General features: G+C 34.9%; 1 protein-coding gene and 1 long non-coding RNA gene across 3 annotated transcripts in view; one reads left to right on the top strand and one right to left on the bottom strand.

Annotated features, from left to right (window-relative positions):
• Positions 1 to 10,880, top strand: part of LOC126505781 (uncharacterized) — a 347,236-nt gene extending 336,356 nt beyond the window's left edge. The window contains exon 3 of the long non-coding RNA XR_007592979.1: positions 10,509 to 10,880. This is a non-coding gene — a long non-coding RNA (uncharacterized lncRNA). The remainder of the gene's footprint in view (positions 1 to 10,508) is intronic.
• The window catches only part of Epha3 (EPH receptor A3), a 291,595-nt gene that overhangs the window by 240,981 nt on the left and 25,121 nt on the right, over positions 1 to 25,493 (bottom strand). The gene's annotated exons all lie outside the window — the stretch shown is intronic.

The following is a 25,493-nucleotide window of genomic DNA, read 5'->3' as shown; positions in this document are numbered from 1 at the left end:
TGTTATGATTAAAATTAATGAAAAACTTTATTTAAAACTAGATTAGGTACAGTATCTCCAGAACAAAATTAAACCCAATAACTCTAATGCAAGCATAAAACAATTATACTAAGTACAATATACATTTATGTTGTATATTATATAAGATACATAGTATTTATGTCTTACAGAATTTGTTCTAGCTGAGCGCACACATAATTACGGAAAGAAAAATGTATATTCTTTGCTGTCTGAGTCTTGATGCCTTAACAAACTATTTAAAAAGGACAGTGACAATAATTTGATAAAATTTGCCAAGTGTATATTTCAAGGCTTCTCTGAAAAGTCCATACTTATATATTTATATTAGCTTACAGTTTTAGGGAAAAAAAATGAGCTTCATAGTTAGGGGACCTAACAGGAGGGCTGAAATCCACAAAACAAAGAATGGTTGTCTTAAACTCCAGCCAAGACACAACTGAACAGAGACAGAAACTATTGTTGGTGCTTATTCAGCGGGAAAATGAGGATACATTGTGCCTTTGAGTACTTATTTAATTAAGAAATGAGTTTCATACAATTCGTGGACAATGAATTACAAAGACATCTCAAAGAATGTTTTCATAAGTTTTTTTCTTCTAGTTTTATCATTGATGGTGTGTTAGATTTTATCACTATTAATATTTTGAATTCTTTATAAATTCGTATGCTTTAAGATTATTTCATAGAGTAATAGACTTAAGAGTAAGATGTTAGCAACAAGAATTCAACATACAGCTAGACATCCATTGTATTGCCTGTTTATAAGAGCTCATAAATATGGTGTTCTCGTATATTGCATTATATTTTCATTGCATGTAATGTATAATGCATACAATCATATTACTTGCATACTTTAAAATTTGAATTTAACTCATTATATTTTAAATACATTTATAATCTGGTGGAATATATTATTAAAAACTTTCTGTGTAAAATGTGAAGATAATTTCTTAATTACTATGATGCTATATTGGGTGCATCACAGTTCAAGCTCCATATTAAATTTGCAAAAACTAAATACAAGAAAATAATGAGTTTAGAATGTTTGTAACCAAAAAAAATTTTTTTCTCATTCCTTAAAAGTATATTATGTTTAATAGGTTTAGAAAATGATTTAAGAAACAACTTCTGGAAAAATAAGAAAAGGAAAACAGAAAACACTTTCTACTTCTATACATCCAATCACAAAATACCACGATTGCCAAAGTTATCTGCTTCCCATCAAGACCTATGTTTGGCACAAGGAGCATTCAATTCATTCATCATTGTCAATGCATTCGTACACTAATTATTTCAAATTGTTTCCTCAGCCAGAGGTCTAGGAGAAATCAGGCAAGCCAAAAATAGCAGTTATGAATAATTATGCATAATTTAGCTCAAGGCCCAGGCCAGTCTATCATTAAAACTTTTCGTTGCCACTCTGTGATCTGTACTAATTACAAACTTTAAAATTAGTTCAAGGCTGTCTTTCTAGCCAATGCCAACCTCAGGACTTCTCTTTAGTGACTTCCAGCTAATTTGAACTTTTGAAATAATGTGTCAACTAAATTTTTTGTAAATATAGAATATGCAACAAGCTTACCTATATCAAATGAGAGATGACAATTAGCAGAGGTTCTGTTAGAACCTTTGCGATTATTAACAATGTATGCACGTATGTAATATTAGGACTCAAAATATAGTGATAATCTATCTAGGAATGTTATTGTGCTCCAGTTGAAAATGCTTTAGCAATCCACAAATAATATTTGTCTTCTGCATGAAATTAGCCTCTAGACTTTCCTTATGCATTCTGGGCGAAGGCTTCCTTCACAGTCAGCTCTTCCTTAGCACGCCCAGGAATACCTCTTTGGTGTTTTTTAAGACAAGTAGAGAGAAAACCAATGAATTTTACCACTGATAGTAAAATTTCAGATAGATAGATTTTTCAAACTTTGGAATAAGCAACACTCAATCAAAGATGGTTCATTTTAATTTCTAGACATCCTTCAAAATGTTCTTTGTTTACTTCTGTGAATGTTAGAGATGCTTTTCATTGTTATTCCTTCATCCATCCATCCCTACTCCCATCACATCTCATTATATCTCATCTCTCATTACAAGGAGAATATGCTATTAAAACTAATATAAATATATTGCTTTTTCTTATTCCAGTTTGTTCATGTTTTATTGTATTTTATTCTGTTATTTAGATGCCTGTTTGTTTTCAAAGGAGAAAAGAAAGGGTGGGGATTAAAATGGGAGAGGGGATAAGAGTCTGAAAGAGTTGAGGGAGAGAAAACCAGAATATAAATACATTTCATAAAAAATCTATATAAACATGTTATTTAAAATTATCTCATCTTCAGGTCTCCATATATAAATTTCACGTCTCTAATATAAACTTTCACCTTTATTCAGGTGCTTCACTTTTAAGTCATAACGATACAACAGCAAACTGTCATTCTCTTGAGTTATTTTCTTTCTTAGGAACACAGGATGCCCCATTGCACACCAGACACATTTCAAAGAGAAATGGGCCAACATATAGGAATGTTTTTTCTGGCTATGGCCTGTCGTATAAATGCTTTTACTCCTCCCCTTTTTAATAACATATTATACTTGATGTTTTTCATGTTCATACTTTTTGGCTATGTGTTAACTGGTGCACTTGGAGACGCCTTCACTCAAAATACCCATGCAGTACTGCCCTGTAATTTCAACTAAAAATTTTGTTCTGTATTGATCCTCCATAGACGTCATCACAAAGGAGTATTGAAAGTGTGAAATACCTGGTGAGTGGTCACTTTAGAAGCTAGATAGAGGCAGAAGGCCTGAAGGAGTGTAAGAGTGGAAAAGATCAAGGCGGACATGCAGGTGAATCTTAGCACATCAAAGACTGAAGAGAGTAGACAACTGATATGTGTTCGGCATTCCTAAAAGAACGTTGTTGGGAAGGAGTTTGCCTTGAAAGCTTGAGACCTGAGTTTGCTCCCTGGGACACATGTAAAAACCAGTATGGCCATGTTGTTACACACTTGTGTTTCCAGCACTGAAGAAGCAGAAACCAGAGAGAGAGAGCTGGGCTTTGGTTGTCTAGATTAGCTGGTGAATTCCAGGCAGACGTGAGACACGATTGGGAAGAAAGAGGTCAAACATGTTCGGGTCTGAAGAATGGCTCATTACTATTTTAATATTCTTATTTAAAAATGGATCTCTATGAAAGAAATCCCACCTATATCTCAGTAACCCCCACCGTCAATATGAATTACATTCATTTCTTCATTATATCTGGCAAGAGACTTCAACAAGTCAAGTGGTTTCTGTCTTACCAATCTTATTGCCTCAACGGTGCTCAGCACCATTTTCCAGAAGCACCTCACCATTCAGTTTTCAATTTCCACTGAAATGTCTGATGACTTAATAATTTCTTTAAGCCTCTCAGGATGATTTTCTCTGAAATCCTCATGGATATAACTCATATATGTATGTACCCTGTATTAAAAGAATATCTAAGAACATAAACATCAGAAAAAAATTTGAAAACTAAAAACTATAATTTTAAAGTAGAAACACCTATTGGTTTGAGATGAAAACTATACTGAAAGCTTGTGAGACAATAGCAAAAGCAAACTATTTTTGTAATAGATTTCACCAAAAGTAAAAACAAACAAAAATAAACCTCATGAGCCTTATGAACAAGAAGAACTAAATTTGTATTAAGACCAAATCAAGGGTTTTTATTCAAAATATATTCATGAAAATTTGTCTGTATAACATGATCCCAACTATGTAAAGATGAATATAGAGAAAAGGCAGAAAGGCTTTAGAAACAAAATTAATGTTGTTTTTCTATGACTGGCAGTATGTAGAGTTATTATTTATTAATGAACATTTTACAATTATTTATTTATGGACATTGATAATTTTAAAAACACTTTACTAGCTTCTTTATGCTCTTAATAACCTGGGGAATTACCCCATGATGTAAGTAACAGGTACTGGCTAGACACTTGGTGCTGCTTTTGCTATTTTTTTCCATACAAATTATCAAACTTTAACATACTACAAAATTTATGTATTTATTGTATCTATATTATATGTTGAAGCTTAAGATCTCATAGGTGTATAAGAGGTGATACCTTTAAAATTTAGAATTTTCATAGTTATTACTCCATTAAATTATCAATTCTAACACATTATTTTCACCTGATAGATTATAAAGTTGATTGTGAATATTTTTCATTCAAAATTCTCAGACAACAATGCTTTTAAGACAGGGTCTGTTTTTTGAACTCAGAGTATAGGAAAAATATCCTTAAACTTCTGAATCTCCCATTTAATTTTCTTATTCTGTAAATTAGAGGCCTGCAGTATCAGGCTCAGTTCATATAGTGGAGGGGATTGAACCCAGGGCTTCTTGTCTACCACACAAGAACTGTCCCAATAGAACTACAGTCTCAGCCTAACGTATCAGTGTGACTTTCCTATTCACTTATACATTTAAATTTGTTATTTTTTTTGCTTTTTATGAAGAAGAAAAATGTTAATATTGAGAGAGAAAATGGGAATAAAAGGAAAAACAGGAAATAACATAAGTAAGGAGGGAGGGAAAAGGAAGAGATAGAGGAAAGAAGGGAGAGATAAAAGAAGCAAGGAAGGGAGGAAGGGAAGGAGTGAAGGAGAGAGGCAGGGAAGATGGAAGGAAGAATAGAGGGAAGGTAGAATGAATAAAGGGAAAGAGCAGAAAAGGGTAGAGGCAAAAAGACAATAAGAGAAGAGAAGGAGGGTACTTCAAAGTCTGTGTAAGGTCCTTACCATGTCAATCTTTCCTATGTAGTCAGGCTCATCCTTCAATACTTCAACACTGAATCTCACAAATCACCATGTGGAGAGGACGCTACATTTCTGTATGCCCCAGTGAAATGATTAAAGCAATAAACACTAAGAGCAACAAGAGTAATGTTAGCAGGTATAAAGACTAAATATGGAGTAATCTGAGATATTTAATCAGGACATTTCTGTTTTGGACACCCACTCATGAACTGTTTCTCCATTGTTTTTTTTTTTAATATTTATTTATTTATTATGTATACAATATTCTGTCTGTGTGTAAGCCTGAAGGCCAGAAGAGGGCGCCAGACCTCTTTACAGATGGTTGTGAGCCACCATGTGGTTGCTGGGAATTGAACTCAGGACCTTTGGAAGAGCAGGCAATGCTCTTAACCACTGAGCCATCTCTCTAGCCCCCCTCCATTGGTTTTTATGATTCCATTAGATTTCTAGGACTCCTGCTTGTTAAATATTCCTGATTATGACTTCTTAATGAAAGAAAAATCAGTGGGAAATGCATTATGGGGAGACAGGCTTCAAAATTCCAGGCAGGTTCCACAGCAACTTTGCCAGGCAGCACCAGTGATGAGAGCCAAGGAAGAAGACTGGAAGTGGTTACCAGGGTTTCACTAGTAAAGACTGATGGTGTATAAGCTGGTCCTACCCAACTTCTTTACTTCATTCATTTTCCTACATATTATTTGTGTTCCCCTAGTGAAATTCCTCTCTATTAAATCAGAAATCAATAGATATCTGATGCCAAAAACTAATTATTCTGATTTGTAAAATGAGAAATAGATTTTGGCATATAGCTTGATATGATATAACTAAAGCAACAAATATGAAAAAAAATTATATCATCACAGTGGTTTGATAAATGTTGTTTATTAAGCTCACAAAGCATATTAGAAATATTTGAATGCACACCAGCCACAATAGTATATAATGAATTAATATATCAAAAAATTTAATTAATATTGCATGTACTCTTTTAGAGACATGGGCAAAAATATTTTTAGTTTAATAACAAAAACATGGTATTTTCTTTCTTCCTTCCACATTACATGCATGGAAATTTGTTAAGTTATAAAAAAGCAAGAACAAATACAATTATTTTCTCCATTTGCAGCGACCTCCTAGATTTTCATTCCTTTCAAATATGACTGTTTCAAACAGAGCAATTGATCCAGATTTCTTAGATGGAGCTGCTTGGGATAATAATGGCTTGTGTTGCAAAAGAAAAGCACAGGATAAGATATATTTGCTAAAGAAGATTATGTTTATTTTAAGTAAGAGTTCTGAAGGCCTATAAAATATTAATATAATTTGTTGTGGATATAAAAGAAGTGACGTGTAATCAGCATCTCATAAAATCATTTTTCCCTTCTTTTAAAAAATTAACTCCAAAAGTATTTATAACACAGGGCCTCTCTCCTGCTGGAGTTCTTGACACTTACAAACTACCAACAAATAGTATGTCTTCTTATCCACCTTGGTTAAACAACACAAAAGAAACACTATCAAAGTATAGTTGTAACTTAATTGAAAAGTGAGCAAAGAGACCATATAACTTAACAATTACACCTTCATTAAAAATGATCTACAATAACATGATAGAGTCTGTAGTACTACTTTTTTTTAAATGTTTGAGAAGATTGCAGAGTTAAGCTTAATAGTTTCCTTTTCTGTCTTCCCCACGAACTCCTTGGAAAACATCAGGTAATTTTTTTTTTTTTACTTTTTTCAACCATAACATAGTATTATTTGGGTTAAAACTGTGAATATTTGCAAAGTATTGACACATTGGACTAGGGAAGTATGTATAAAAGGGGTAAATGATCAAACAAATAGCTATCTTCCACAGCAGAGGGGGATACAAGAGACTGAACTGACTTCTCTACCAGTCCTGCTGAAAATTGCAACCCTACACATCAGTTCCCCCCATCTTATCTTTGGCTTTATTTAAGTTTCCTCTATAGCCAATGTGGCCATCTAAACATCATATATATTATTTATATTGTTGATTGTCTATCCCATTCAGTCCAAAGGATAATTTGTTCTTTTATTTATTTCCATATCTCCAGAGACACGTAAAGACAAATTCCTGGAATTAGTACCTGCAGGATACTTGTGAAATCAATACAAGTACATTATGAGCCCCAGAGGGTTGCATCTCTGTGGCTTGGTTCTTGGCCGTGTTTTTATCCTTCAAGATTATCCTTTACGACAGTCATCTGTGTAACAGCCTGGTTACTGAGATAGCACATGTCCCAGCACAAAGGAAATCAGGAAAAAAAAAAAAAAAAAAAAAAACAAGAAGTGTGACCATTTATGTTTCTTGCTCCTCTTCCTTTTTCAATCTTTTTTTTTTTTTCCAGGGGATCTGGTTTTGTGACAGGACACCAGAACTAAGTAAAGGTGTTAAGGGCAGCAGCTAAGGGTGAGAAAGGCAGCCTGGATAATATTTAGGTTGTATAGAATTTATTTTCATTCAGCAGTGTTAGACAGCATTTGAAGCTGCTAACGGGGTATCTGACAATTGCTTTGATGGTGTCCATTTTAGTCTTAAGTTTCCCGAACAAATCATCATTCAGAAAAGCTAAGTATTTAGCCTTAACTAGTAGAGGGCTTGATCTACCCTCATGTCCTTTTTTTTTTCTCCTCTTTGGTTTTTTGTTGTTGTTAAATTCTTCACTTCATCATAATTTTGCTCTTGTGTGTCTGCAAACTAGCGCATCCATGAAAGTTTATTGTCCCCTCAGCTTTAAAATCTACACTCTCAAGGTTGGACACTGCTTCTGCCACACCATGCACATGTGGGAATTGGGGCTGTGTCAATTCTGAAACCTGTCCAAGCAACAAGAGGTGTCCTGCTTTCTGTCCAGAGCCATCTGGTTGCCTTAGTTACAATTTGTGCAGGAAAAAGACTGAAGTAGACATGAGTCAATACAGGGAGAAAAGAAGAGAAATTCTTGAAAACAGAGAGAGAAATATGTGCAGATGTATTCAGCATGCCCCGTCTCTGCTGAGCTTTGAAAAGATGTTCTTTGCTATGCATCATGAGGATCTAATTTTTGATTTACAGACTGACTTGCTTCAATAATTTATAATTAATTTACCAATTAATATCATGCCCCTTGTTTTCATGAGAGAAGCGGTGCCCCCCCCCTTTTTTTTTCACTGAGAAAAAGTGCAGACACTAGCCAATCCAGGTCTTAAAGCCTTACCTCACAGTTGAACAAAACCCAAAAATAATGGATGAGTTTTTCTGCATGTTTCCCAGATATCTGAGCCTGGCGCGTAGGCTTCATCTTGCCCAAAGCATACCAAATTGCCCTCCACATACATAAAGAGAGAAGCAGCATGATACGCCAAACAAATTGCTTTAAAAATAAACAACTTGTTGGCGGCCAGTTACTTGTTCCTCATTTTATAACGTGTTTTAACCTTTTCCAATTTCATCTATTTTCCTCTTGCTTGGTACGAGGAAGTGCTGGATCTCCAATATCCAAATAAACCAGATGTGAGGAACACCCACTTACACAGGAAGAACTCTCACAGCAGAAAACCTACATGAAAGACCTTCTGCCAAGATTCTTTAGATACAGCTTCTCCCTCCCCTGGAAAGTATTCTAGCCCTTGGCTTCTTCGTGATAAGATTCTTGTTTATATTTATGTTTTGCATTTATAAAATACTCTGTCTCCTTCCCTCACACAGTATAAATGCCGTGCTCTGAAAGGCCAAGTTTACCAGTTAATCACCACGCTGTTCAGCCTGGGGACTGTTATTCCTTCGCCTTCGGATTCCTACAATCTGTTTCTTGTAACATGGAAACCAGGTTGTTTTGTCATACTGAAGGAACTGACAGCTGTAATTACTCCTACCACTGCTGTAGACTTGGTTCCCAACATTCAGCACACACAGCAGAATGCAGGATCTGCTCAATGCTTTCAAAGATGAGAAGGTCAATCTCATAAACAAGAACATGAAAACCATGTTCTACTCTCTCAAGAAGATGCAGTCGTTAGCACACACGCACACACACACACACACATATGAAAAGATTTCTTTAAACATGTTAACCCTGCTGAAATGTAACTGGAAAATAATGATAAATGTATTTTGTTTTATTTACTATTGTTACTATTTGGGTTTTGTGAAACTTGTTAAACTTGCCTTTTCATTGATTATTTTTTATTTAAAATGTTTACAATATTAATTATGTGTATTGTCTGTGTGACATGAGGGCAGGTACTTGTGGAGGTCTAAGGAGTTAGGTATTCTGGAAATTAGATTTAAAGATGGTTTTAAGCCACATATGTGGGTGCTATGAACCAGATTCAGCCCTCTGTTAGAGCCGTTCCTGCTCTTAACCTGTTACCTTTTGAGTCATCTCTCTAGATCCTTCATCCTTTCTTTATTCACAGCTTCCACGAACAAAGCCACCCCGAATAACAAAGCAGATTTCAGTAATACAATATAAAATATCGCTTTAAAGTGTTTCCCTCTCTTATTCATAATGGATTGTTCCTTAACAAATTGAATATTAATGTACCTTTGGGAATTTTAAATCAAACAATGTATTAGCCAGTGCCTGACACACAGCAAATATTAACTAAATGATCACTAATAAGCATTCATAATTAGTAAAAAGTAGTTTACATGTTTTCTAAACTTTGAACATTTTGCTTTGAATGACAGATTAACACAGTCAAGTCACACGAAGTATTCATGAACTACTAAAGTTGAAAGAGGTACAAGAATACCAGCCATACCTTGGAAGAGTACACACACCACTATTGACTTCATATTCTCTAAAAGTCCTCTAGCCTGGTGCTCAAGCCATGCACTCATTTTCCCTTGTTTAATATACATCTCAATCAGACGTATTCATGATTGCCATTTTGAACAGACTTCAATTATAGTCAATGCTTTTTTCCCAACATTTAAAAATAATTTAACCTATGTTTTATATAACTTAATGCAATTATTTCCTATTTGAAAATTCCCTATTACATACTATGTAGATGAAAATACAAACATGGACTAACTAAAATTTTACTTAGCTCTGTGTGTATGTGGATGATCAGAGGCACACGTGTTCTTTGCTTTGCTCAGTTAGTGACATGGCTTTAGTTTTCAAGATGTAATTTTATTAATTTTAATTAAATTTCAAATTAAAAAATTCTTAAAAACTGAATCAAAAACACCAATGATATCCTTTGCTGGGAGAGGTTGTGGAAAAAGGGGTACCCTCATCCATTGCTGGTGGGAATGCAAACTTGTGCAACCACTTTGGAAAGCAGTGTGGCGGTTTCTCAGGAAATTCGGGATCAACCTACCCCTGGACCCAGCAATGCCACTCTTGGGAATATACCCAAGAGATGCCCGATCATATGACAGGGGCATTTGTTCAACTATGTTCATAGCAGCATTATTTGTAATAGCCAGAACCTGGAAACAACCAAGATGTCCTTCAATGGAAGAATGGATGAAGAAAGTGTGGAATTTATACACATTAGAATACTACTCAGCGGTAAAAAACAATGACTTCTCGAATTTTGCATGCAAATGGATGGAAATAGAAAACACTATCCTGAGTGAGGTAACCCAGACCCAAAAAGATGAACATGGGATGTACTCACTCATAATTGGTTCCTAGAGATAAATAAAGAACCTTCATCTGGAGATGGATGGAGATAGAGACAGAGACCCACACTGGAGCACCGGACTGAGCTCCCAATGTCCCAAGGAGGAGCAGAAGGAGGGAAAATATGAGCAAAGAAGTCAGGACCACGAGGGGTGCACCCACCCACGGAGACAGTGGGGCTGATCTATTGTGAGCTCACCAAGGCCAGCTGGACTGCGACTGAAAAAGCATGGGATAAAACCGGACTCTCTGAATATGGCGGACAATGAGGGCTGCTGAGAAGCCAAGGACAATGCCACTGGGTTTTGATCCTACTTCATGTTCTGGCTTTGTGGGAACCTAGCCAGTTTGGATGTCCACCTTCCTAGACCAGGATGGAGCGGGGAGAACTTTGGACTTTCCACAGGGCAGGGAACCCTGACTGCCCCTCAGACTGGAGAGGGAGGGGGAGAGAAGTGGGGGGAGGGGGAGAGGAGAGGGAGGAGGGGGGAAAAGGGAGACGGGGAGGGAAATGGGAGGCGGGGAGGAGGCGGAAAAAATTTTGTTTTCAATAAAAAATTATATTAAAAAAAGAGTATTTAATAAAATACATGTCTTATTACTAAAAAAAACTGAAATAAAGCTATAAAATTATATGGTAAAATATTTTAAGAGATTCCTTTTCTCCTTAGCAATAAACAGAACCCGAGAGGGTAATCAAGCTATTCTGCAGATAATGAGGGCTTTAAACTCATTAATACGGATTAGGAACATTTTTAATTGCCATTGTTACACTATCATAATCACAATCATTGTATGCATAATCCTGGATACTTTGTGTGATTTAAAGAAGTTGCCTTGGTGTGTATTTTATATTAGTGTTAAATATATATGGATAATTGCTGTGCATATCAAAAAATGCACTGCCTTTATCTCACAGTTCTAGGGTTCTGAGTGACGATCTATTTGATTCTGAAAACATTGCCTTGAGAAACTTCACATAATTTATAGTATTGACCATGTATTAAACGAAGAAACCACAGGAACCTAGTCTCAGTCAATGTTCTCAAAATTGATGTTAGAATGTTAGAAAATACAAAACACAAGAATGTATTTTTCCTGTGCTCTATCCTTACATGCTCACTAGAAGGATATAAGTATTAGACAGTAATTAACACTCCTCTTTCATCCTGAAAAAATCATCAGGGGAAGGAATTTTCTTTCTATATGCATTATTTAATTAGTTCATGTATTTACTAAATATGGAGCGCTCACTTTCTCCTGCACCCTAGGGATAAGTCAGGAAACAAACCCCAAAAAGTGGGGAAAGGTGCGTGTAATAATAAATTAAGTCCACCACAGGGAATATTAGGAGGTGATAAGTGTTAATGAGACAACAGCAGTTAGTGGTGCAGGCAGTGCTGGGAGGGAAATGCAGCTCAGATCACAGTGATCAGCATATACCCACTGAGAGGCTGGCACTCAAGAGGAACTGAAATGAAGGAGGTGGGGGCGGAGATCTCATGGCAGCAAGACAGTGGGGGATACATTTGCAGTGCAAGAGACGAATAATGCTGATGCTCAGACACAAAAGAACTGGCTCCCTAAGGTCAAAATGGAGGGCAGCTAGGATAGGACTGTAAGGCTCGGAGAGAAGACAACATCACAGCGGACAGGAGCAGAACAGACCATGCACAACTGGGGATTCTGATAACTTTGGCTCTTACTCAGAGGCAGAGATCGGATCATTGGAAAATCAGTTTTGAAAGGAGTGATATAAATTGATATAATTTTTAAAATTGTCTGCCTGCCTGTTTATGCCTGTGTGCGTATTCTTGTGGCTGATGAAGCACATATGACAGGCACAGGTGCAGGGGTCATGGATATCTCACGGACTGTGTCTTGCCTTCTCCTTTGCCACATTGTTATACGGCACCTGGCCCATAAAGCTGTGCGAGTTCTCCTGTTTCTCCCTCTCACCTTACCATAGGAGAAACTGTGTTTATAGATGGCTGCATCCAGCTTTATGTGGGGTCCGAGTACCCGAACCCAGAACCCACTCTTTTTGTTGAACGGCAATCACTTTATCCATCTCTCTCACTGCTTGACTTAGTATTTTCACCAGGGTCATTTTTTTTTTTTTTTTTACTGAATGCAGATTATAATCACACTGAGGACAGTACCGAGGAATGAGGCTAGATATTATAACTGTTCAGGGGTAGAAAAATAAGATGATAGAAATTTATGGATTTTAAATATATATTTTGGAAATCAAAGGAGCAAGAATTTTCTGCCATTGAAGGTGAGACATGAGACTCTGAAAAAATTTAAACTGGGCTTCAGAGATTCTAGCCCAGCCACTTAGCAGGAGATGGGGCCATGGACTGATAGGAGAAAGGCTACAAGAAAAGAATATTTTACGGAACAAAGTGGGGAAAGTGAGATATTGAGGAGTCTGTCTTTTAGGGAAGTCTACAAATGAGAGCCAAGAGACAACAGCCAAATCCATGAAGAAGAATCCAGTGCTGTAAAAGTAAAGTAGGAGAGTGTATGTGCAACAGTCTTACCTCTCTGACTCACATACATCCCTCCGAACAGAGGGAAATCCCACTCAGTACTGTATAATTTGACATCCAGTCTCATGCTCTAAATGTAGAGATCATCTGTTGTACAAACCAACTATTATCCATGTAGTAGCTAACAAGTAGCACAGTGTTTTACTTAAATATGCTTTATTATAGCATGTATATTTAGATTTTAAGCACTACCTAGTTACTAGGACTCACAAATGTACATATATATGTATTAAAATATAATAACCTTGTGAACATTATATTGGTGTATACCTATAACAATGAAAGTGTTCTCATTTTAAAGCACATCACCTTTTTTTTGGAAAAAACGGATAGTAAATGTATTCATATGGCTTTCAGAAAATAATATAGATGTGACTCAGAGGATTTAAACTCTCATTGGGAGGACAGTGGTGCAAGTTGCAGAATTTTTATGAGTATATAATAGTGTGTATTTTATTAGTCCTTCGTGACATGTTCACATTGTGATATGCTGAGCCTGAGTATTATTCATAAAAACAGATGATTGCAATCACCTCTGCATCCTGAATGGTCCTGACCCTGTGTTAAGACAACCATGTGGGAAAGAGACTAAGGACAGAGAAGGAAGGTCTGTGCAGTGGAGAGCCTATCATTAGATCCAGCAACAGCACCAGGAGGTGTCTGAGCTTGGCCAGACTAGACTGAGAGTGTTTCCTCTTTGAGGATGTCTAAGTGAGAGTCCCTCGTGCTGTTTTGTCTGCATCATTTGTGAGGTTGTGCATAGAGTTGGATCTGGAAGTCAATAAAGTGGTGAGCACATGGAATCCGATCTATGTAAATATCATAATGATGGTGATTACTTCTCTATTCTTCAGAAAATTAGAGAACTAGATCTCTTCTATGCTGTTTTTATGAATCATTCATCATTGTATTTTCATTATTCTCTACTATACCCCTTTACTGCATTTAGTTTACTGACAGTATATCTCTCATTACCAAATTGATCGTAACAGGTATGTGTTTGAAAGAGTCTACTTCTGATTAATACAGGTGTCAGAATTTATCCAATTCTCAAGAAACTGATTCAAGACTAAAATTATCGAATTTTTATGTTCAGACACAAATAACTTCCTCTTCTGTTTGTATTAGTCTATCATTTTAGGATCATATGAAATGATTCATTCTATGAGTAAATAGATATTAAATTCAAATTTGTATTGTCGGTAATGTACGTATTGGAATGCATGAGCTTTGTTCAGTTTATTTTCTCAACTACAAATGCAGCTCCAATTATGAGACTAACCACTCGCTGTAAAACACTACTGTGTATTTTCAAAATGAGCTACATTTTGTGTGTGTGTGTGCATATACATAGTAGCACATATCATAGAATATCTATAAAAATTTTCTGTAAAACATTAATTATTTTATATCTAGTTAAAATTCAAGGCATCTGTTTAAAAATATACTCCACAGAAGTTTATCATTGCTTTGACAGTCACATCTGCAGTGCCTGTTGTGTGACTACATATAATTTGACTTTGTAGCAGCTTAAATAATTAATCACAGAAGCATCAGCATGCCACTAATGTGTTTTAGGAGTCACAAACTTCCCCATGTCAATTGTTATCACTGAAAAGAGCCAAAGTTTAATAAACTGGATATCTAGCCAGCAGACACCGTACCTCTGAAACCATTTATGATAAATGAAGAGCTGCATTGATACCTCATATCAAGTGTACACTTGCACACCCTCTGTGATGCTAATTCTTCATTCTAAGAGCAAAAGGATAAACAAATATGTATCTCGGGTAGGAGAGAATGCTCACTGGTTAGAGACAGTGGCTGCTCTTATAGATGATTAGGTTCAGGTTCCAGCACCCATGTCAGGTGACTCACAAACCCTAAGTAGAGATCAGATGAATCTGATGTCCTCTTCCGGCCTCTACAGGCACCTGCATACATGTAGGAAACCTACATAGACAGATATGCACGCACATAAAATAAATAAGTAAGTAGATACCTAATTTTTGCTGTTATTTAAAATATCACCTACTTTTGCTTAATTCATATGAAAACACAAGTAAATCTGCTTTACTCATAAAGTATCTTAGGTTATTTTTTAGTATTTTAAAATTCAATGAGGATCTATACATTTGTTTCAGGGTATTTTGTAATTTATTTTCGTAGTTTTCTGTGCAATGAATGGAGGCTGTTTATCAATAAGTACATGCTAGTTATTCAAAGTTCACGATTATTTTCTGATGGATGACATATTACTTCTTTGTATTTGATTTAAATATGAGGTTGTAATTGCATCATATTTTAGAAAAAGAATTCCATGAAATGACTAATGTTCAAAAATATTGATTGTTCCATGCTCATGCAGTAGTTTTTTTAAATGCCAAGCAATGTTTCAGTACACAGAGCCTTTAAGTAAATATTTAGAGAAAGAACAAGGAGCCTTGAAAACAGATCTGCTTTCAGCCTTTATATTTGAACCTGCAAAATCATGCCAGACATTCCCAGTTTCAGACAAAATCAATATTCCATGAAATTCCTTGAGGTATGGAAACTTGGATGATCATTTTGGCATGTTTCAATGGACTGCTTTGCCGCCAGGTGTGTGTCTCTTTCAAAGGAGCATGACGTTGGATAACTGTCTACCAAGTTCATGATTCATATTCTTCTGCCTCGCTCTCTCTCAGTACCTTCAAGTCTCCATAGTGATTCTGTTATAAAAGTTGCTTTATAATACATTTTAACTCTAATGAAATACGATTTTTTGAAGAGTGCTATATATCCATATAAGAGAAAGTTAATACACATATAAGAAATATATAGATTCATTATATACATACATACATACATACATACATACATACATACATACACAAATACATGGAAGAGAAGAGTAATCCTCAGTCCCACCCAGTTAGGAACCCTGAAAGCTAGTGGTCTACCAGCAAGATATACCCACTGATATAATAGTGGCACAAGTGTTATAGGAACAACTAGCCACTTTCTATTAAATTTAAGGCTAGTTCCATGAAATAAAACTCATACTTGAAATTGTTAATCAGGCCAAAAACCTGTGATTAGATGTTTCCCACTGTTATTATTGTACCAAATCAATATAGCAATGAAATCATTCTTAATGATATATTACTATGCCTGGAGCACTGCACCACTCAAGCATTGTGGAAAAAGAAAACCAAAACGTTTTTAGTAGATGATTATTAACAGAGAGATGCACAACTGGTCAGTGTGCTGAGAATGACACACTTTGGTTTACGCACCCTTAAAGGGGATGTCCTTATCATGCCCCTCCCCTCAAGGCTCAAGGATCTACATTGACAGATGATCCCAAGGAGATATTGTTTCCAAATCCAGTATTATTGATATAAATATGAACTCATATAACCTGTGACAATATTCACAAAACCTACATAAGCTTAAAATAAAAACAAAAATCCTAGCATAAACAAGAGGAAATGGCCACAATTTCCTACCCAAAGCCAAGACGGAGTTTGCAATTGTTAACATCTGGGAGAAAAAAAAAAAAGATAACGTTTTCTTCAGTGGATTCACACTGTGTATATATAAAACACTCTCTCTCTCTCTCTCTCTCTCTCTCTCTCTCTCTCTCTCTCTCTCTCTCTCTGTGTGTGTGTGTGTGTGTGTGTGTGTGTACAAAAATAGAGAAGAGTTGATAAATTTGATAGAGCATCAGGGGATACAGAAAGAATTGGATCTAGGAGACAATGGAGGGAATGATGTAATAAAACTTCTTAATAGATACATGGCCTGCAAAAATATAAACAATAATACAGCTGGGTGTGATTGTTAAAACCTTGTATTCCTGCCACTTCTAAAATCAAATGAAAATAAAACAACACACCAATTACAAAACATATAAACATGATATTCTCCCCCCCCAAAAAATCTATATAGAAATCCCATGAAATTGCATGAATGCCAGATAATGTCAATGTTCTTTTTCTTTGTGTGTTTGACAGTAGTGGGGACCACAATCCAAGGAAGCTCCTGGTGCTAGTCAAATGCTTCACATTCACTGCTCAATCTTACACCTCTCAGACTAAACAGTTAGACTTTCCATTATTTAGTATTATATATATATATATATGTATATATATAATTGTGAATAACAGATTCTTCCTTATTAAAACAGTTGTTTAAAAAATTGAGTCAGAATGTTAGTGTAAGGGTGTGTACTACACACAAAGTAGTTTTAAAAACACATTCTAAGTTTCCTTCCCAATTCAATACTACTAACTAATATATCGAAGATTACAATGAAAGTATCCTTTAATTAACTGTAAATTAGCCATAGCCGTTTTGGCCATATCTTTGGAATTTTTCACACATGGTGTTTAATCTAGGACAAGAATATAAACTTTTGACAGATATACTAAATAGCAAGTGATTTATTGTCTTATTCCTCAAATCCAGTTCACTGCCAACCCACATGCAAATCTCTTCTCTTGTGTTTTATCTTTGCTCAACAAATGAAAATAAAGGTAAAACCTACTCAAAAAAAAAAAAAAAACCCAACCCACTGGCTAATTACTTAAATGATGGCATGAAAATCTTATTGTCATATATGTTACAAATGATTAACTGTTCATTGCTTTCATTTCTGAATAAAACTTTTATTGAGAATTATGCTCAATCTGTGTACTGTTTAAAAAACATATGAATGGATTTTGAACAGGGAGACGTGCAGGGTCTTACAACAAGTTTATATATGGATCAGTGGCTGGGATCATCGTAATAAATCCCAAATCATTGCAATAATAAAAATCATGTATGAAAAATTTAAAGTATCAGTTTTCCTTTACATTAAGTTAATTGAGGAATTCTCAAGCTGTTCTTTGAACATGACAATGTAGGTATATGTGTAGTTCCAAAGGATATAGTTTAAGTAACAAAATACATATCAAGTCTGCTTCAATTTAAATAAAAACTCAATCTTAAAAAAGCTAAACATAACTTTATTTAATTCTAAATGTTTCTAGCTCAAATTAGTATTAATACTCAAGAGATAAAGAAGAACAAGAAAATAGGCGAAATGTAAAATAGTTCTCTTGGTCATTAGTGCCTTGAGAAGGGATTTGTCTCTAAGTTTGGACACATGACCATTGGAATATTCTCTACACATGTCAAGGTTAAACAATCACTCATCTTCTGCATATACACAGTTAAAATGTACTCCTATGTTTCCACTGAAGATCATAATTTCTATAAATTATATAAATGTTATAGCTGCCATTTGTTTGTTTTTCAAAAGAAAATGCCAAAAAGAGCAAGTTGGGGGGCAATGTAGTGTAGGGAACCACAGCATTTGGACAGATCTATGCAACATTTCATCATTTATTTTCTAATCTGATTTTGGGTACAATTCATGACTCTGTTTTAGGAAATATTTTAGGAATTACCATTTTTACAATGCAATGACAATATAAAATTAATATTGGGAGAAAAGGTTAAGCTTTTAGCTTCTACACACACTCTGCTGACAAAATACTTGTAGTTTTATTTGTGACACTTTTGTTTATGTCAGGATAATTTTCAAATTCCTGTGGCTTTCTTCATGAAACTGTACTCAAGAGCCTGTTACTGTGACTTAAGGATCATCCTTAATATAGTAACAATGTACAATTTCAAATATTGAAATAGCATTTAAGAAGTTACTTCTTTCTGTTAAGTGTTAAAGATGCAGGTATGTGTGTATTTGTGGCTAGATGTGTGTGTGTGCGTGTGTGTGTGCACAAGCACATGTACTCAGGCAGCGAAGTATTTAAATATTATACTCTAAGATCATCTGTGATGTGACAGTATATCATATGTTTAAGTTCATTCAATTTACTCTCTTTACATTTCCTTGAACTTTTTTCAAATACATTTTCAAGATCTACTCTTAATATTGATTTTGTATTTTATTCCAAATACATTTCATTGAACAGTACCACTACCAATGCAATCTATTTGTAAGACTGACATGCTACAATTCTGATACACTGTATTTTGAGAAACTGACAAAAAAGCTAACCAAAATGAGTGTCAATCATCCACACCATCATGAAAATGATCATGGAATCCTGGTCACTAAACACATGGCAGATATACTTGTGTTGCTAGCGTCCTGCTGCCTCTGATACTACGTGCCTTAAAGGAGAAGCAACAATGGATACTGACCATTCAAATGCTATATAAAGCACTAACTTGGAATGAATAATAATTATTGTCCCACTAGGGCTTGTTAAGTGACATCCTCTGCATTCTGAAATAATGCATTTTATTCATTCATTCAGCTCATTTATTTCACAACAAAATTTATCATTCAAGATTTGACAACCAAGTAAAATTACACATAATATAAGTATGGAATCATAAAATTTTTATGTGGCTTTTATATTTCTGCTTCTAGAACTTGTGATGATCTAAAATTGTCACTACAGTTTATAACTGTCTAATTATTTTAATGCTATATAAGAATGTCATATATTACTGTAAAATACATGCAACACAAATTTGGAGAGAGTTTTAATTTAGAAGGCACAATAATGAGACTGAGGCTACACTACCATTGGTAGGATCACTGGCTGCCCAGCAGCCATGTGAAAGCCAGCATGGCTACATAAATCGGTATCCGGTATGCTGCAAAGGGGTGTGGGGAATGATTGCTGAGCATGTTCAGTCAACCTTGCCAAAACACAGGAAACTCAAGGTTCAGTAAGAGAACCTGTTGCCAGTGAGAGGGAAAGGGAAATATAGCAAGACATTCAACACTCTCACTTTCTTCTGTGTGTATATGCGTGTAAATATATAAGCACACACAAGTACTAATGGACCCCAAACTCATGTATGCATATCCCCCCCAAACCCACAACATTAACACAACAACCTAAATTGTAAATATTTACTGGTTAAGATACATCATGTATAATCTTATCTCAAGAATAGTCATATTAAAATTACATACATTTTTTTAAAAATATATATAAAATAGTTTATTAATGTTTATAAGAACCTAAAGTCTATAAGATTTTTTTCTGGCAATTTGAGCTAACATTTTAAAAATATATTTCTATTTTTATTTGATCTGAGATAAGATCAATTTCTAGTTCTCAGAAAATTAGTTAAGTACCTTCTGCAACCAATTGACAGCTTAATCTATGGTTTATAAATTCAGTTGTGAGGAGGAGAATGCAGCCAGAACAATGAAGAGCTAATTGATTTCAGTCCTTTTCCTCATAGTCTTATGGATAGCAGCACTTTTTGACACCTGAGGTAGTGGGTCCATTTCTTCCTGCATCCCAAGGCTTGGCTATTACTTTAGGTGCTTTGGTGCATAAAATTCAGGGACCCTAAGATGTATAATTTTCCTTACTTTAAATCAGCCAATCTTGATTTTTTTCCTTGAGAATGCCTATGGTAGGGGGCAGAGAAAAATGAGGAGCATGGAATGTAACCCAGAAAGCAATGGTATGATACCAGAAAGCCACTCTGTCACCCCAGGCTTGATGAAGCAGAGAAGAGACACACATGCCTAGCCGTCCATCTCTGCTGCCTTTAAAACAGACACTTCATTCAAACATATTATTCTCCTGTAAATACAGTACAAATTTTCTGCTTTTAATGAAGTGAAGCATCTCTGTCAATGACAGAGAGGATTTTTATACCTTCACGCTGTGTAACTTTACAGTCTTTATAACCCTCAGGAGACCAGAGTATTCTCTATCACAGTTATAATACACATTCTACTGTAACAAGTCAGCACCAAACACTCCAGGAAGCATGCAATGACATAAAAACACAGGAATCCTGGAATGAGGAATGCTTACCAAAACATTTCACAGCACCCACATATTTAAAATGTATTAACTCTGAGTAAATCCATATTTGTGTCTCTCAGCTTTATTGACATGACATATGCAAACTTGGAATGAACTTGGTCTGAAATTAAGTCCTTGGAAAGGATGATTAAGGTCACTTTGGGAAGATTCCTCAGTATCACTGTCTTGGGCTCCAGTCCCTGATTACTATCTGCTCCCTGGGGTCATTATATTCAATATATTTTTATATAAATCCAAGGGGAATAGAGCATTTTAAATCTAAGGGATCCAGGAGAAAAGTAGGAATAGCCTTGAAGACTTAGGGAAAAGTTAAATGCCTCTAGTAAGCTTCCTGGGAAAGTTTTTGGGGTTTTCGGGGCCCCTTATTCTTTTGAGGTATAGGTGGCATCACCCATTTTAACATTAGTTGTTTATACTTTCTCACTGGTCTCAGGCAAAGTGAAAGACTTACATTGCCTCATCTTTCCCTAATTCTGGAAATGTATGTTGTTTTGAGCTATTCTCATTTTATAAGGCTATATAATAAAATGACAGATTTTTATTTTATAAAAGGAAGAAGGAGGAGAAGGAGAAGGAGAAGGAGGAGAAGGAGAAGGAGAAGGAGAAGGAGAAGAAGAAGAAGAAGAAGAAGAAGAAGAAGAAGAAGAAGAAGAAGAAGAAGAAGAAGAAGAAGAAGAAGAAGAAGAAAAATGTTTTTCAATTATTGAGTTACATTTTTCCTGCAGCTTGCATTTTCTTGACTCCTAGTATTGACTTTGTGGTATTTCCCTTCATGCAATGAAGGAAAAAATGAGAATCACAGTACATTAATCTGAAATTTAGCTTATTCTTAAATTAAGATGCAAGCATATTATGTTATTTTTTATAAGAAAAGGAAAGTTACTCTTAGATTAATTTATACTCTAGCAACTACTTGACTCTGCTTCCATAGCTATTTTCTATTTCCCTACCACTTAATTCATGGTGTTTATAGTCTTTTATATTATCATGAGCAATGCATGTCAGATGTAAACATTATAAATATTTATAAATACTGAAGATACTACATTCTGTTCAAACTGAACTCCATTATGATCTAAGACACTTGATTCTAGACACAAACTTTGTCTTAAATTGCTAATACAACATAAAAGTTGCCAATAAAACACCTGGTTGTTTTCTGTGTGTTTATTGTAAAATTACATATAATCTTATAGATGATAGAAAGAATAATAGATAGATAGATAGATAGATAGATAGATAGATAGATAGATAGATAGATGGCATAGGAACCATGAATCATGTGCAGTGTTTAGATTTATTTGGAAATACAGGAAAAGTAAAGCACAAATTAGAAGGCTAATAGATACCTGCGTAGGAAATGAGAGTAAACCCTGTCATCCTAGATAATGATATTTGAGCCCTGGGATTCCAGACAGAAACACACTGATAGCAAGGTCCAAATCCAAACAACTGCCATTTACAAATAAAGTATTATAATCTATTTTACCTTATTATTATATATCTAGATGCCTGTTTGTATTCTAAGAATGTATGTGAGAGGGAGATTTTGGAGGGTAGGGAAGTAGGGAAGATCTGGTAGGAGTTGAGGGAGGGAATATAGTATTCGGAATATATTGTATAAAATAATTTCAGTAAAGCAAGGATTATGGGGGGAGTAAAAGGCTAGAGATAGTTTAGCAGTAAAAAGCATTAGCTGCTCTAGCAGAGAATCTAGTTTGCTTCCCAGCACCCACAAGATAATTCAGAACTATGTAACTCTGGTGTAGGAGGTCTTTCTGTCTTTGTATTGCTTTCATGAGTTAATAAAGACACTGCTTTGGGCCTGTTGATAGGGCAGAATTTAGGTAGGCAGGGAAAACTAAATGGCATACAGGAAGAAATGAGGCAGAGTCAGAAAGAGGAATGCCATAGAGCAGCCAGAGACAGACATGCCAAATCTTTTCCGGTAAGCCACTGCTGCATGGTGATATACAGATTAATAGAAATGGGTTAAATCAAAATATGAGAGTTAGTCAATAAGAGGCTAGAGTTAATGGGCCAAGCAGTGATTTAATAAATACAATTTCTGTGTGGTTATTTCGGGGCTAAGCTAGCTGGACAGTCAGGACGAACCAGCCCTCCTCTTTCAACATAACTCTAGTTCTAATGCCCTCTTATGACCACTGCAGGTACTCCATACATGTAGTACACTGACATACACAGGCAAAGCACTCATATGACATAAAATACAAAAAATTAAATTACAGCAGGATATATTGTCTCATTGATTATTTCTTTTTGTATATCTTGCAATGGAAGTGAAATATTGCTTCAATTAGCAATGGAAATCAGGTGTTACACTGATTATGTACCTATATAAAGATCGAAGACACAGAGAGTCATAGAAAAATCAATGGAGGGTAACAGGTTACACAAATAAATGGGATGCTTTATAGGCATCAAGATCTTCAGGGTTTTCAGTTCCAATATGTATCATTAGACTTACATTAAAAGTGTTTCACATTACTTTTCTACAAGATAAATTTAATATCTTTAAAAGTATTTCAAAAGAAAAGAATATCTGAAATATATTAAGCCTAAAGGTCAAAATAATGAAATTAAAAAAGAAAATATTTTCAATAAACAATAATTTGGGATGAGTTGCTTTTGTAAATTCATCAAAATTCATATTTTAATTCAATAAAACAATGGAATTAAAAATGCTTCATTCTCTATGGGTATGAGATATTTTTACATCATACATGCTAATAAATATTTAAAAACAGTGATTATTCTACAGATACTCTTTATAAAAATATTTAAAAAAGGTCATTATTGAGAATTAAGGCAACACATTTAGTATAAATACACTTTACATGTATTTCAGCAACTTAAGTTTTAATAAATTGAATGTGAATACTATTTCAAAATATATTACATTTTATTTATTCATTTATGTATGTGTATTTGTGTGTGTGTGTGTGTGTGTGTGTGTGTAGACTGTGTGTGCACTTGAGTGGAGGTCAGAGGACAGTATGCAGAAGGAGACAGTTCTCTATCTCCAAAATTTTAGTCCCAGAGATTGAACTAAGGCTTGGCAACAAGGATCATTATGTGACAGCTATTTCACGGGCCCATGAATGCCATTTTCAATTTATTATAGCGGTGTGTGTGTGTGTGTGTGTGTGTGTGTGTGTGTGTGTGTGTGTGTTTATAATGAAGTGAATGTCTATGTGATCAGAAAATAAACTTTTGATATCACACATTGTAACAAAGCTAGAAGTAAAAAAAAAATGTTACTGGTGTTAAAGAAAAATACTTTCAATAGGAGGAACATGAGAAAGAAAAATTTGTCTGTCCCTGATATGAATTTTTAAGCTATTTAAAATGGAACAATCACAGGGAATTTATAAAACATTTAAATATTCAAAATTAGAAATGGAAATTATTTAAATTCATTTGAGCTTTCCAACTTTATTATTAATATATACTAGGTGAGAATCAAAACAAAATTCAATTTGTTTTTAAAGTGAGATAAAATAAAAAGACACATAAATCAGTTACAAGTCTTCTTTACTAAAAACCCAATTCTATGTATCAAAGTAGAAGAAACAAAGTATTATATTTTAAAACAAGCTATGTCTTAAGAATTCTAATCCAGAAACCCCAAATCTAAACTGTTGTTATACAGAGAGAATGCTTCACAATGGAATATAAAGTTTTAGCATATATGGAAAAATGTATTCTATTTTTAAAGCACTAAAAATAAAACATTTTTATTTTCACAGATTAAATATTGTTAGAATCAAGCTTTGATAATTTCTACCATTATCCATAGTATCTCTCCTTTCACGGTGCCTTTTGTTTCAAGGAAAGCATTTTTAGCTGTAAAACTCTGTCATGGTTTTCCTATGACCAGCATGCTAGGTGAAAGAGGATAGATCTACAGCAGGGCAGCAGAGGCTGGAATTCCAAGAGACCCAGAATCATGTATTGTACGCGTCACAGATTTGAATTTCCTGGACCAGCTCCTGAACGATGACTCACAAAGGCAGCTCCCAGGTGATTGCTCCTGCCATTCTGTTGTCAAAAGGTTTTTCCTGCATTTCAAACCACAACCGCAAAGGGAAAGTAAAAATTCCAGGAGATTTTCGATATTCTGACATCACAGTCTCACAGCTATCACATAACTCTGTGAGTCACATCAGATTGCACTGTCCTGAAGGCAGGAGGGCAGTCGCTTTACTAATGCACTCTTGTTGTCTTCTTTCACAATTTCTTTTTCACATTAAGCATTTTTGATTATTTTGCCAAAAGTAATTTATTAGAAGCATTCCGATATTTTATCACTAGACGATAATCATAAATTACAATATAAGGGCAGTTTTAGCTAATGTTTGATTCCAATTGTCTTGCAATATGTAGACTTAAATTATTTAGTGAATACATTGTCTACTAATATAGTTACTGCAATTAAGGAAATACATTAAACAGTGATTAAAGAAGTCTTATAAGGGATAGGATATTTGATTAAAAACTATCTTTGCTGTTAGAGCACCTTTAATTTGGAAGTAGGAGATATGTTAAGAAAATAGCTTATATTAAGATATCTC

This window comes from Alexandromys fortis, unplaced genomic scaffold (assembly GCF_014885135.2).
Source record: "Alexandromys fortis isolate MF-2015 unplaced genomic scaffold, M_Fortis_MF-2015_v1.1 scaffold_4, whole genome shotgun sequence".
NCBI classification, from domain to species: Eukaryota; Metazoa; Chordata; class Mammalia; order Rodentia; family Cricetidae; genus Alexandromys; species Alexandromys fortis.
Note: the sequence above shows the minus strand (reverse complement) of the source record. Positions and strands in the feature narration are given on the sequence as shown.